Genomic DNA, 14,676 nt, shown 5'->3' on the forward strand with positions numbered 1-14,676 from the left:
TTACGATGTACCGTTCTCCCTGAGCCCCATAATCCATTCATACCGTATTTCTCGCTGGGCTTGGCGCCATACTCACACAACGAGATTGCGCAATTTCTTTTGACACTCATGTAAAAAGCGCGTATTTTAAATTGATTACATCTTTATAACTTTGCCGACCGTGTGCACTCGGCTGGCAAAAGCGCCGCATAGTATAGCACGGTTCGGCATGATACAGCACAAACCGACGCGCATGCACACAAAGGGAACAGCCCACCTTTTATAAGCCCAAACGGACAAACACACACATATCGAGCATGAGCTCTGGTGCGCGACTATCCTCCTACCGCATGTGTTCGTCCCCTATTTACGAGTGTGTTGTTGCCTGGCTTATCGGTAAAGTATATTTTTCTGCAATTCTTGTCAGGACAAACATGTATGACAACTTTATTAAAATTTATTGCGTTATCGAGAGTTGGCAACCGGAGGGGAAGAGGAGCATTAAGTGAGAGGAACATGAAAGGGCAGGCAAGCGCAACTAAAGAAGAAGGCTAGCATGGCGGTCGGTACTTGCCGTGCTGGCTGGTCAGACAGCGCGTCGGACGCCGGAGTTGCAGTCCCACGTTGTGGTGGGCAGCCACAGACTCGTGGTGTGCCACACACGCTTAACGAAGATGCGTATCTCATTTTGATTTTCTCGTTTATTGCGATAAATTGCAAGTAAATATTATAATCAGTTGTGCGCAAGGCAGGTACTGTTAAGATATTGTTGATTTAGAGGCGGCGAGCAGTTGTGAGCCCGAAAATAAATGAAAGATGCGGCATATAAAGCTGCAACGATGCGCGTAGTAGTATTGCTTTTCTTTGAAGAATATCGTCAATGGCGGTGGCGCTTGTATTATGGTCCAGCATATTTCGCTTTTTGCGTTTTTTACTCAATTTGTTTTATAGTACCCAGCCAACAAAACTAAGTTCTTGTAAATTCGCCAATTCTAAAAGCTTATTAGCCAAGTCCTCCAAATAATCACATAAAGACAGATGATGCCTCTGTTCTTGTTTAAAAATCTTTCTCCAGCACGATAGAGGAATGCTCAGACCTTACTGCCGAAGGAAAAGGAAGGTGATATCTCCCTTCTCTGCTGTCACAAATCGATTACTCAATAAATACCTTTAGAACTTATATCCATATCCAGCTTCAATGTTGGTCAAGTACCTCTTCGCTCTGCTCCAACCGTCGTCTCATCTGCCGAACTACTTTTTTGCTCCCTTTTGGGATGTACTTGGTTTTTATCTTACAGTTCCACCTTAAACCATATCGCCATTGGCCACACCTACCTCCATCTTCTAATTGAACTACTTTTCCTCTCTTTAGAGACCCATTTCGTTAATATTTGTCAGTTCTTCTAACACTCTACTCTTCGTCAGAGAAATAATACCCGTTTCGGACTCATACATTATGCTTCCGGTTTTATGGTTGTAATCATCAAAGAATGATGCCTCTTCTAGGTCACGCCTTATGTCACGAAAAACTCCTCGACCTCCTAGCCACGACTGACCATATAGCGTGCCGAAAGCAGATATAACTGACCAAAGTTGAAAGATTTCAAAGCTGAGTTTTAAGCTACGAATTTAGTAATTCCGAAAATTGCTTTTTTAAATTTGCAAACTCCGAATTGATCGAGTTTTGATTTCTTTTATAGAGGCAATTCAAAACTCATTGTCGATATTTAGGATATGGTAGAGTTAGCAACGTTTTTATTTTTCATAGGGTTGCATAGGATTTTGACGTTAATTTTTGCGTAACTAAGCACTAATTGAATAATTAGTTAATCCTTCTATTGTATGATTAATTGAGAGCAATTAGAGCTTTAATTGCTGAAATGCTCTTAATTACCCAATCAGGGGTCTGTTTGGACTTTTTTCTTTCTTCTTTCATCTTTCTACCGAACTTATTATCAAATATTTTATTATTTCAAATGAATACTAAAATTGTAGAAAACTAATATGCTAGTCCTTCTTTGTACGCACTTCCATTATTTCCTTAAAATTGCCTAAACTTTGTATGAAACTTATTTCACTTTTAGTTTGCTGGGTAATCACACCATGCCGCTCATTCATTGGTGCTCATTGTCCATAAGAAATTCATGCCCGTCATTTTTAATACACCCAGGTGGGCTGTCAAGTCATTTCAGCGCACAATTCATTCTGTTTCCTGTTATACGCGCTTCTTTCTCCTACTTTTTTCTTCTTCTTTTTTGGTTCCAGCCTGTATACATTTCATTGCTTGTTGCATTTTCGATTTTTTCACCCACATTGTGTATGGCTCTGTGCGAACTCGCGGTGTTGCTTTAGAAATTCACTTTTCAATTTTTCAACCTATTTATTTTTTGTGTCCTCCTTCGCTTGAATTTTTAATCAAGATCAAGTGTGGCCAACGTATGTCCTTAGGGGCAGCGTGCATTTCGACTGACGTGGCGCCATTCAGTAAGACAAATGTAATTTTGCATAAATGTAATACCCCGTAGGAAATGCTTGGGATTCTTAAGAAGTTCCTCGGTGAATATGTTTTATATTTGTTTCTGAGGGTGTTAGCCCTAATGCTCGGGTGACTTACGAGTACATCCGGGACTTTGGGTTTGTTGAATGTAAACCAGACTCATGGGCCTCTAAATGAATTTTTGCATCAGAGGCACCTATCTGATGGGTCGGTAGGTCGGTGTTTGTGTGGGGTTCGGTCTGAAGACTGAAGCTTTGTGATTGCAAAGTGCGCGATGTCCACGGACACTAGAAGTCTGATGGACATTTAGATGTTAGCGAGGTGATCTCCACTAGTCGAAATGCCATACAGTTAGGATCGTTTGCTCATAAATTGTTTGGACGGCGAAGGCATTGAACCGGGAATTAGGGTTAGTTTTTATGTGAGTGATGTGTGTATAGGATCCAGCCCTTGGTCACCAGTATAGAGCAGTATGAAGGCTCAACTGGTAGTAATTTCGGCTACGAAGTCTAAACGGAGACTTAATTCTGGTACAACGGGGAGCAGGAGCTCTTGGAGTTCGCTCCAACCTGCTCATGCGGACTGGTTCCTCGGGAAGTATCATGGTGGTTGTGGTTAAAACCCGAATGTGTGAAGAACTGACACCTTCTCAGTTGAAAGTGGCCGGACCCAGAGTACGGAAAAGGTTTTAGATGAGCCACGAACCCTACCAAGATGGTTAGTTGGTCCATTCCACACTGCCAATTGGTACTAAAAATTGCCTGATATTTTAAAGGCGCTATATGCAACTTTGAGAGTGTTTAAATATCATTTATTCACATATTCCAAATTTCCTTCAGGGCATACATGCATTAATCTCCAGTTTTGGGTTTACGTATGTAAGCGCCACACGCATAATTCTTTCTTCTTGTGCCGCATTGCTGTTGTAATTTTTTTCTTCGGCACTGAAAGTGAAAATGACCACACAACAGCGGCTAGCATTTCGTTTTCAACCGATCATTTAACCAAAAATTCGTTGTAGCGGTACTTTAGACACATGAAAATGTTGCATCCCATCGCCAGCGCGGCCAGCTTTGTCCCGCTATAAGCGCAGGCGCGGCTTGACAGCGCAAACCCTGTGAATTGGCACATTTTGTATGTGTGCGTGTGTGTTTGGGTTAGTTGTCAGTTGGCGCGCAGCATGCGCCCGTCTTAAAGGCACAAAACCAAATATAAATATGTAAGTTCATGTCTCTGAATGGGTGCTTTATGATTTATTTTCGCTTTTGTTCGCTGGCGCTCGGCACAATGTTGCTCATTCGGCGATTTTCCCTATCTTTTCCCACAATTTTGATGCAGGCGTCACAAATTCTCGCCGACGGCATGTAAAAAGTGAAATTAAATTAAAAGTTTAACATTTTAAATATATTTTATATGCTTCTACTTATTCACTGGGGTGTTCTCTTTCCTGTAGACAAGCAATTAAGCAGATCTTACGTTGCGTTAACACTTAATTAGCTACGCGTTGTGTAGGAAATCCCTTTGACTTTCGGCCGTGTGCTGCGTTGTGCCGAAATAATTTTGCTTCACTGACACTCCACACTTTCTAACTGTCATAGAGGTACATGCAAATTTATTTATTACCCCTACGTGTATAGTTAGTCCAAAATTAACTCTGCAATTTATATTTATATTTATATACATTTATGGCTATTTTACAAAGATAACTTTCATCCAACTAAAAGTGAAAAGGTTGTCATGACGTATCAGATTATTATATTTGCTTGATTTGATTAATAAAGTCGTGCTTTTTGTGAGCTTTTATTTAAATTAGAACTTATTAGGTTTATATTGGACTTTGTAGTATCAAGTTTACCATTGAAAAGATGAGTGCGAGGCATTCGAAGAGAAGAAGAAGAATATGCTATATTTTTATACTCATATCTGTTTTCCACTATCTTGATGCGCACACATTCCTTAGGCTCCGAGGCGAGTCTGGTATAGTAACTTGGCGCCATTGACCCATTTTGCAGAGTTAATCTTCAAAAAATAGCGTGGATTCAACCTTTGATGGGCTGAAAACAGAAACTTCTGTCTATTACAAGCAAAATCGGTGACAGCATTCGGATTTCACCACTTAATGCTACATTGTGGCAATAGACAAAATAGCTCTAAGCAAATCCATAAATATCAGGAATAATGTCTATTGGGGAAAAAATCATATAAGGGATATTTCGGCTCAGGTCAAAAGTTGAATAATGGCTACGATACTACCTATTTTTGCGTAACATTTTATATATTTGTTCTGAAATTGATACAAAATTTTCCTGGTCCAAATGATTCTCTGATAGTATACATTAAAATTGGCAGTGCTCTGACATCAACCACGCCTACTTTCCAAAGAGCGTCATTTTGAATTATATTACTTTTCTAACGAGAGCGGTTCTAGGGTACTTTTCCTTGCTAGCTCATCATCTTTACAATTTCCTCCGACCATACCAGTCTTATCGCAAAAACACTTGATAAACACTATAGATAGAGACTCTTCGACCAACACTGAACGCACTGTTAATGAGTTCAATGCTAGTATCACCGCTCTGCTATATGACTGACTAGTTCTTTCTCTGAAGGAGGCTGCACTCCGGAGCAGTATATTTGCTGCTACTTTAATGGTTACAACTTCCTCTTGGAAGACACTGCAATAATCAGGAAGTCTAAAGCTGGAGTTGATGGAGATAACAATCTTCCCCCTAAGTTTTGATCCATTCGTAAATAAGCTCACTGCCCCTCTCCTCCAACGGCTTCTTCCAACCCACAACTCCTTCGTCGGTATATGAGCAGAGAAGGAGCCGCTAAAGTTTGGTTTGGTGACTCCATGAACCACGTTATTCGGTATGAAGTCAAAGTGTGTGAGGATATCCGAGTGTTTAGATGCGCGTTCTTTTAAGAACTTTCGGTGAGAGACCCCACCTTTGTACAATGTACTACAGCAGTATAATATTCGCCTTCCATGAGAGCTTACTATTCAGGATGAGCTCTAGATATTTCACTGTATCCGCCGGTTGCAGACCTATGCCTCCCATTTGCGGCAGCGGTGCCACCGGGATCTTATATCTTCTATGAAATTTAATTCGGTTCATGACGAGACCACTTCCGACTGCCCAATTTGTTCCGACGCCCCTTGCGTCAACTCGTACAAGTTATTAGGAAATTTCCTTTAACCATAAGTGCTACATCGTCTGCAGGTCGTTAATGACCAGGATCCATATAAGAGGACAAAGACCTCCACCTTGTGGGGTTTCCCTATTTACATCTCCTTCCCCAGTCTGTTTCAATTCATTCAATTTCATTGCTTTGTCACACAGATCACTGAGAATGAGGTGTTTTATTCAATCCCAAGACGTCTAGAGCAGTAACGACTGCCTCTGGCAGAACGTTATTGAAAGCTCTCTCAACATCAAGTAAGGTCCCAACAGAGAATTTCTTAACCCTAATGACTTCCTCAAGCCATGACACGATAGTAGGCAGGGCAGTATCTACTGTCTCGCCTTTACAATAAACATGTTGCGCTTCTGAAAGATAGTCCCTTGGAATGCGACTCCTTATGTACCATCATCAGTCTCTCCAAAACTTTTAGTAAGAAGGAGGAGAATCTGATGGGCCTAAAGTCCGTAACGTGTGAGCCCCTGCAAGCCTGCGGAATGAACATATATATTATGGTGATATTGCCACCTTCACTCAATTTATACCTACATATGTATGTATAATAAAAATGGGTAAGTGGCTGAGTTATTTCGTCAATGATGATGTTGACGAGGACCAAAAATTTATCAGTTCTCCTAATTTCTAGTTTTCGGGTCGCCCTACAGTGTGAAAAAGGTTAGGTAAGGCATACTTTTAAACTAAAGATAAAGATTAGGCATAAAAAACGGCTTATTACAACAAAACATAGACATTTATTTTTATTGAAACAAAATGTCAATAGCTTTTGACCATAATAATTTTAATATTAATGGCACAATTAAACTTTTAAATAGTTTGTTAAGTGAAGAAACTGAAAAAGCTGAGCGGAACCGATTAATACGGAATAAAGTGGCTTGAGCCTAAATCAATAACTATGAAAATCAATATTGAAAAAGCTATAAAAATAAATAAAGAGCAAAACAAAAAACAAATGGGGAAAATACAAAAATCATACACTCATATGTATATAAGCTCACTCGACTCGAATTGAAAGCAAAATGTAATAAATGACAAAAGCCAATAAAAGCAATGGAAAACCACGCGAGCCACATTAGCTTTTCAAAGACTGCAATTCAAGTAAAGTGCAAGTGCAATGCTGGTTCAGCCATATTAACAGCGTTTAAAGTAACAATAAAAACAAACACACATATATATGTACATATATACATATATATATGCATATGTACATATGCGAGTACATAAAATAAGCAGCGGCGGTTAACTGCAATTGACCAAACGCTGACGGTAGCTAATTTCATTTGAAGAATGTCATCTTCACTTTAAGTGAAAGAAGTTAACACATAACACTTGTCGCCACCGTAAAGGGAGTGGCTGTTGGTGTTGGTGTTGCTGAAGCTGTTGTCGCTCTGCTTCGATGTGCTGCTGATAGCTGCTGTGCTGATAGTGTGTGGTGTAGACGTAAACGCAGCATTCAAACTTATACATTTTTTTATGTATAGGGTGCTATTTTAGCGATATAGTAGTTCTTTCTTGAATAATTATTATATCAGCCGTCAAAGAGAACAAACTCGGTTGAAATATAAGGGCTTGTAGCTGTTTAAAGTTTAAGAATCTTCGAAATTCTGTTATGAAAATTTACAAATCATCAGCGTTGGGGTATGTTCTTGGTATAACGAGTACGTAGATAGGTGAATTTGCTATATTTTGAGCGGTAGGATCATGAAGGGACTCTCTGGGCCTTAAATCCAAACAAAATGTGAATAGTTGTTTATAATTTTATTATTAGTCTTCAGGGGGAATGTTGAGCCCTGCAAAGAAATGATATCCGACCTCTCACTTTCCCACGTTAGAATCAATCCATGTTTCATAGGAAGGCTTCAGGAGTGTTATTATCGAAATTAGGCCAGCTATAACGGAAAAGCGTTGTACGATTTGACTTTCAATAGAAAAATTCAATATTTCGTCAGTTTAGTGTCCAGATATTGGTTATTCCATTAATTTTTCTGGTGTTCTTTTTATGTCCTGAACAGGGCACATAAGGTTTGGAGCTAAATTTTAAATACCCAGGAGGAAACCACGGAGACCTTATAAAATATTATATATAAATGATCAGCGTGACGGGCTGAGCTGACTTAACCACGTTCTTCTATTCGTTTGTCTGTATATACGCGAGCTAATGTCTCACAGTTCTTGAGATATTAATCTGAAATTTTGCACACGTGCCTTTTTCCAGAAAAAGCAATGGGAGCTAACGTTTTTTTTTTGTTTAACTTAAAAAATATTCATCAATTTATTAATTTTTCTTCGCTTCATTCCAAAAATAGCTCTATATCTCTCAAAGAAACACCCTTTAAGCACAAAAACACACATACACTCCGGCACACTTAAGTACATTTGTTGCACTGCACTTAAGAGGCATTTGTGTTGCGGCTGCCATTGTTGAAGTGGCCACCTAGCGTCTAGCGTCTAACGTCCAGCGGCAATAGCCAATTGCCATTTGTTTGATTGTTGTTATTATTGTCGATATTAATGGTGCTTGAAGCGTTGGGCTGCCTACATGCCGCTACTAATGTTACTGTTATTGTCGCTTCTGCACTTACGCCTGCTCTTGCTGTTTTGTTATTGTTGGCTGTGTTTGGCTATGTTGTTGTTGCCACTGTGCACCAGCGCTTCCTCCATTCAATAAAAATGCATAAAATAGCCACTAAACGCTGCACTACGTGCTTTTGCTTTGCCTTTCAGCTTAGTTGGTGGTAAAAACCAACCGCCTGGCCGTCTATCTGTTCGTCTGTTTGTCCCTCTGTCTGTCCATCAGTCAGCCAATCCATCTATCTGTTGATTTGCCTCTCAGTTGGTCGCCAAAGCTTTCGGTGGCTAAGTGAAACTAATGTTAATCACATTGGCGACGGCATGCCAAGTCAACTGAGTGACAATCAATGGACGTGCGTGCGATAAGAGTTTTGCAGCGACTTGAGATTAGATTAAGGTATACTCTCAGGAGATGTAATTTCGCGCTTAATAAGGTCGTTCACTGCCTTAGGGAGTTTTTTTTTTAAGTAGCCGTAACTATTTTTATTAGAAAGGTTGTTGTTTGCCTAGCGCCAACTAAGGTAATGGTAAAAACAATATATGAAGCTCTGGTTTGATCTAGATGGCAATGTATTTCTTCACAACTTTCTTTCCTATCCCTCAATAAATACCACGTGATCATTCCGAGTTATAAGTAGCACTCTCTATGATGCTCTACTACACTATCCAGGTAGTACGGGTTCGGTTAAAGTTTTAAGCCAATGTAATAGCTGAGTTTCGACCGCTCACCCTTACGTTTTAAATGCAGCACTTATTTCATCCCCTACCCAACTAATTGATTCACTTCGAGTTGAACGAAAGCCTTGCAAATCGACTTGATGAGTGTTGACCTCCGTTTTCATCATGTTTATTTGTCGCTTACAGCCACAACAACCTGCTCGTCTCAGTCCTTGTGCCGTCCATCGCACTTCATGGTCGGCGGTGATGTCAGCCTTTATTTTTACGAGGACATCAACCACCTGGGCAGCGGCACCTTCTCAATTAAGGGGTCGGACATTCCAAGTGCATACCTTCAAATCGTAATCCTTAAGCGTTTGCCATGGTCATCATCATGGTCGTCTGAGACTGTTGTTTAGTTTTCATTGGGGCGTTTTTTACGTGGTGGGTACCAAGCCCAGCACAAAAAAATCCTGCTTCGCCTTCTCACTTTAGCTCGCCTTCAAACGGATGTTCTTAGGCTACCCGGAGGATACTTGGTCTAAGACCGGAAGTGGTGAGTTGCTTGAGCCATATGTAAAAGAAACGTTTTTGGCTACTCCCAAGTGAATGGCGATCAGAGAACTTTCCTCACTTGCGTCAACTTCTACCCATGACTCCATTCTCCAGGAGTGTCATTAGATAAAATTTTTTCTAGCATCGCAAATTGTTGAACCGGTTGCTTTTGTCTGAAGCTGGAAACAAAAAATAGTTATTTGAATCCATCAAGACGTGTTGCTTGACTGGCCCATCATTCAAATATTTCGTTAATCGAAAAACTTCTATTTCGACAATATAGCAGAAAAGATCCATTCTCTAATTGAAATATGACTATTTTTATGTAGTTTAATGGAAGAGGGTGCAAAAACATCCAGATCTAACCGATTCACGGTACTTTTATGATATTGTTGATAGTGAGAAAATATGTGTTTCTCCTTGAACAACTCTCTTTTGAAAGGACTCATTGGAGCACCCAAGAACTGACAGATTATTGCTTTAGTTCGAGCACATGAGCTTAATTATGAATGGTATGTACTTTCACTTCCGGAAAGCTTATGAGCCGGACTAGTTTTGAGCCGTGAAAAAACAACTTTTAGTAAAATAATTTATGAAACCATTAACCAAACCGAAATTCTCAACAAAATACCAATTTCGATATGAGGAATATACATATGTATATTATTAAATTTTGTCGAATGAACAAAAAAACCTTACTGCTTCACAGGGTGGACATATAAAAGGGTACTTATCAAAGGAATCATATTTCGTATTTGAAAAGCGAATAGTAACCATTGAAAAGAGAGTGTGTAAACTCTAAGCAAAGATGTCTAAATTGATATTTGCACAAATTAGTATACCAACAGGAACCATAGAATTTTTTGTGCTGATCTTAAATTTTGGTGCAGCATCCCTCAGAACTCTACCGAAAAAATTCCTCGATTTATATGCCTGATCGTTATTATACCCTACAACTGTATATTTCAATCACTAGAGCACCGTTTTGCAATGAGTGTCAAACTTTGCAAGGAAAACGTCGGATGAGCGCTGACAGCACTAGCAATTCTCAACACTAGATTAATAGATAACACCCCTAAACCCGAAAATATATTTTTGTGCACTCCACGTTCGTTTTCTGAAGTGGAATTCGAAAATACTTCCAACGATTTATTTTTTGATATGAACGATTGCTCGGCACCAACCGAATTTAGCTCCTCCTTATCTGTTAATCATATTTACTTATTTATTTATGACTTGTAATATTACTTATTTTATAGTTTTCTTGTTATTTAGTCAGATAATGCCACTTACCATAAACTATACAAATATCCAAACAATTTTCCTTCGCTTATCGGCGTTTTATTGTCCTGTTTTACAAAGCAATTTCGCACTTTTACACTTCGTAAAGATTTTTTCTCCAACAAATTTCAAATTTCTTTATTTACTTTGCACTTTTTTCGCACTTGTTTTTCTTTATGCATGTATTTTCACACTCAATTAAGCGAGCAAGCACTTACTTATGCACACACATATACACACATGCATGCATACAAACATGCAAGCACGAGCTTGGTGGTGGATCCTTTTGGCTCGCTATCAGTTTGAAATTAATTTTTTTTGCTGAAATTTACTTATTTGTTTATATGCGCGGATGGATATTATTTATATGTATTTGATGCACTCAAATGCGTGAAATTATTGCCGCTGTTTAAGTGGACTTTTTGCTGTTGTCGTTGTTGTTGTTTTGCCTAGTTGACAATTCATTGAGTAAAATTTCACTTTTGTTGTGTTGTTTTTTATGCACAAACGCACCTAACAAGTGTCCGTCGACACGGCAGAGCCTGTCTCTGGCGTACTACGAAGCGGCAGGCGCAGGAGGGGGGTGCGGGGCGACGCGGAGAAGCGCAACTGGCCGTCTGTCTGGCCGTTGGTGATGTCTGTTTTGTTAGGCGATGATTATCAGAGTGAGCTTGAGCTCTTAGCGTGTTTTGTTGTGTGCGCGTGTCGGACTAGTCCGCGTTTGCGCTTCTATTTGGCTTGCGGAGTTTGATGGTCTTCCTGCTCGGCTGCAGTTCTATTGATTTTTATATTCTTTTTTCACCGAATTATTTTCTGTTTAGTTTGTAAAGAGATTTGGTTGTTGTTTTAGTGCGCTTAAATTCGCGTTATCAGTATATAAATATATGTATATGTGTACTGTTAAGCGATTTTCGATTTTCACCACCAGAGGATTTCCGTTGTAGCAGCCGTTTCGGACGGCGTTCAGTCGATAACTGAATGCGCGGTGTTTCTTCACGCGGCCAACAACTTGTCACGCGAATTTCAACCGAAAGAAGAAGCAACCAGCGCGCAAGCGCTGCGTCAGCAGTGCCGGTAACAGCGCGTCATCACAAAAACAGCAACAATAACAGCGCGCCATCCCAACAGCAGCAGTAACAGCCGAGCGCGTCGCAACAGCAGCAACAAAGCACGCGAAGCAGCAATTGGCAGTGACAACAAATGCGGCGGTTTGTGGAAAAAAGATGATTTGCAGCGCGGCGGGCAAACGCATGTAAAGCATAGTCCAACAACTAAACAACGGTAAGGGGGAGAAGACAGAAGCTTCGGCAAATAAACAACGACATAAGCTTCAATATTGCTTTGACTGGCTGAGCGTGCGCGCCCGCGATAACGAGCGCTTTGCCGGCAGGCGCGTAAATAGCCAAAGCCAATCGATAGTAGGCTGTGCGCAGGCAGACAAAATCGCCAGCTTTGGCACGCGCAACGGCGCGTCGTCAGCATGAAAAAGCGCAGCGCAATAAACGCTAACTCGGGCTCACACACTGTGTTCGACGAAGCTGCTGCCGCGCCGCTAATGACAGTGACAGTGAATCGCACGAAGCGGTGATTCTGGCAGCGCCCGTGGTGCTCGCTGCTGATTGTTGTTATTGCTGTGTTTGCGTGTTGTTGCACCTGCCTTTTTGGCGTAGTTTTGATTTCTGTTTGACTACTCTTCTGTGCGCTGTTATCGCTTGTTGTGTTTTCGGCGCTTATTGATTGAGCGACTCGTGCGTGTCGCTATTTCTGCCGAGACTTCGCGCTTGTGAACTCTCTTGCCAGGCAACTCGCTAACATCACCGATAATATGAGCGTATGCAATGGCAATGCGTGTTGTGCAATTTCGTTATTCCCAAAGAAATGTTTGAAGAAATTTGTGTGGTTTCTGAATGAATTTCATAGCCCATATATGGTAAAGCATAGATTTCCTCATTGGTTTCCTTATACATTCAGTATTATTTGGCTTTTTTACAGTTAAGGTGTATGTTGAAGTTCGTTAATATTGAAAGTGTTTAGTCTGGGGTCTATCGAGGAGCTGTTAACAGACATTTAAGGTAGCATCAAGATAGAAAAAAATTCCTCAAATTCCTCAATTCCTCAAATATAAACTTCCATGCCGTTATCCCAAATTTGGTATACATTAGTATGGTTTTAGACTAATTCTCCAGTTAGAAGTATATAGGAAAAAGCGTGCCGAAATCAACCGACTATTTATTTTGACATGAAAAATAACATCCTTTATGACATTGAAATATGAATATCAATGAAATGAGCGAGTGAGAACCATAAAAAAATGAAATAAAAAAATGAATAAGAAATGAATCAATGAAAACTAGTAGGAAATGTTGAGACACAGTAAGAACCGGTAGGAAGAGAGCAAAATGAGAACCTAGAGAGAGTCAGGGAGAATGACCCAATGAGAACCCTTGAGAAAGAATGAGAGCCAGAAGACCCAGTTGGAACAGAAAAAAGTCAGTGAGCAGAGAGTTAGCGAGAGTGCCTGAAGATCGGTGAGGGTGAGAATCAGTTAGGAATGACGATGATGAGAACCAAGAAGAGAGCAGAGAAGAACAAGTTAGAATCATAAATAGTTAATGAGGACCAGGGAGTATTGTGGACAGCCGGGGTGACTCAATGAAAACCAGAAAGGGAGAGAGACAGTAAGAACCGGTACGACACATTGAGAGGCAATAAGAACCTGGATAGAATCAGTCAAAACAATAAAAAGCAGATTAGTGCCAGGGAGAATGACCCAATGGGAATCTGTGAGAAAGGATGAGGGTCAGGAGACCCAGTGAGAATCGAAAAAAGTCAGTGGGAAGAGATTTAGGGAGAGTGCCTGAGGATCAATGAGGGCCGATAAGAACCAGGAAAAAACAGAACTAGGAGAACCAATGAGAACCGGGGAGAGCCAGTTAGAATCTGGGAGAGCCAATACGCCAACTGGATAGCCAATGAGAACCTCTAAGAACCAGTAAAGTCAGTGAAAACCAAGGAGAGTCAACGAGAACCAGTGAGAATCGTTTTGAGCCTCCGATAATCTTGAAATGTCCTTGCTGTCTGTTGGATCTCAAAAATAATATTTTCCTCAAAGTATATGTCAAATCTCAAATGATCGCTTGATGGCACAAATCTATAATACCTTAAATCAATACATTGTGCTCGGGTACAAATATCACAAATCAAATGAGAGCTGAACCAAAGCTTTTAAACAAATAAAAAAAATCGCAGCTAGTTGAAATAGAAATTACTTTTTTGGGCATACATAAATATTTATAGATAAATTTTAAGTAAAAAATATTTGTTTTGTTTTTGTTTTCGCTTTCATTACTTTTCTGCATTACAGCATTCCAGTACAAACACACCTCAAAGCATATTCTTCCTTTCTTCATAACAGCATACAAAGTCTGCTTGTACACATTAACACTCATACACACATACATACAAACATATATTTATGAGTGTCTATAAGCAGAGATGTGTTCATACATATTGTCACCTGTCACTTGTCAAGCGAACATTATAACATCGCCTTTCGGCATACATGAAAATAAAATCAGCTAATGAAAAAATCATTACCCACAGACACACACACACACATACGAACGGTGGGACTGAAGCTGAGGCTGAGGCTGAAGATGATGGCGTTCACTTGCTTATTGCATATATTGATGTTGCTGTTGCTGTTTGTGTGATGCCACTCAAAATGTTACTGAGCTACTGGCAACAAATGACATGTAGATATATATGTATATACTACATATATATATATACATATGTTTATTTGGATGTATATGTATATATGTTTATTTGAATGTATGTATGTTTGTTTGTTTCGCGATTGCTCGCTTACGTTGTACCGTTGCAAACATTTTATTAACTTTCGTTTTCTTTTGTTTCGCTTCGACGTGATTCGA

General features: G+C 39.9%; 1 protein-coding gene across 1 annotated transcript in view; it reads left to right on the forward strand.

Annotated features, from left to right (window-relative positions):
* The window catches only part of LOC120767902 (trans-1,2-dihydrobenzene-1,2-diol dehydrogenase-like), a 66,188-nt gene that overhangs the window by 40,373 nt on the left and 11,139 nt on the right, over window positions 1-14,676 (forward strand). The window lies entirely within an intron of this gene.

Source organism: Bactrocera tryoni, chromosome 2 (assembly GCF_016617805.1).
Source record: "Bactrocera tryoni isolate S06 chromosome 2, CSIRO_BtryS06_freeze2, whole genome shotgun sequence".
In the NCBI taxonomy this organism is placed as follows: Eukaryota; Metazoa; Arthropoda; class Insecta; order Diptera; family Tephritidae; genus Bactrocera; species Bactrocera tryoni.